This window comes from Haliaeetus leucocephalus, unplaced genomic scaffold, assembly GCF_000737465.1.
Source record: "Haliaeetus leucocephalus isolate CR32 unplaced genomic scaffold, Haliaeetus_leucocephalus-4.0 Scaffold192, whole genome shotgun sequence".
NCBI lineage: Eukaryota > Metazoa > Chordata > Aves > Accipitriformes > Accipitridae > Haliaeetus > Haliaeetus leucocephalus.
The window spans coordinates 584027-584884 of record NW_010972628.1 but is presented as its reverse complement, the minus strand read 5'-3'; positions in this window follow the sequence as shown (position 1 = coordinate 584884).

The following is an 858-nucleotide window of genomic DNA, read 5'->3' as shown; positions in this document are numbered from 1 at the left end:
CCATGGGCTGCAGGGGGACAACCTGCTGTCTCACCATGGGCTGTAGGGGCATCCCCTCCTTCGGCACACCTCCTCCCTCTCCTTCTTCACTGACCTTGCTGTCTGCAGAGGGGTTTCTCTCACATCCCACTCTCCTCTCTGCTGCAAGTTCCCCTTCTTAAACATTTTTTCCCAGAGGCCCTACCACCGTCACTGACGGGCTCGGCCTTGGCCAGAGTTGGGTCCAACTTGGAGCTGGGGGATCTTCTAGCAGCTTCTCACAGCAGCCACCCCTGCGGCCCCCTCCCCCATTACTCCCCACCCCCCAATCCAAAACAGGTGTACTGAATAATTTCCAGGAATTTTTGCAACCATGTGGCTAGGTGTAAGGTCAAACTTGTTTCTGCCTATCTATTTGAAGCTATTAAGTGAATGAAACACCGGTATCTGGGCACAGAGTTTTCTGTCCATGTTGACCTGAGTGGGGCTTTGTGAAGATCCGATAGATGCTTGATGTGTAAGCGGGCCATAATGTATGCCACCCATGTCCTGCCCCAAACACACTGCTGCATGCTTTATGGTTTATTTTGGTGTATCATTGAAAGTTTTGCCTAAACCAAGTCTTTCCTGTAAATCCTCTCTGTATCCATGATTATCAAGGGTCTCTTAGGTAGGGGGCCCGGAGTTGGTTTGTGCTCCCTGGTAAACTGTGTTCTGCCACCGCAGGAAACGCTTCTTTGAGAAGGCTGGAAATGTTCGTGCAGGCACTTCGGGACCAAGGTATCTCTAGCAGGCCCTGCCCGGGGCAGGTTCACGGCCGGCCGCTTCCTGGCGCGGCAGCGAGGCACCGGCGGGGCAGGAGCCGCCGGCGGCTGCCTG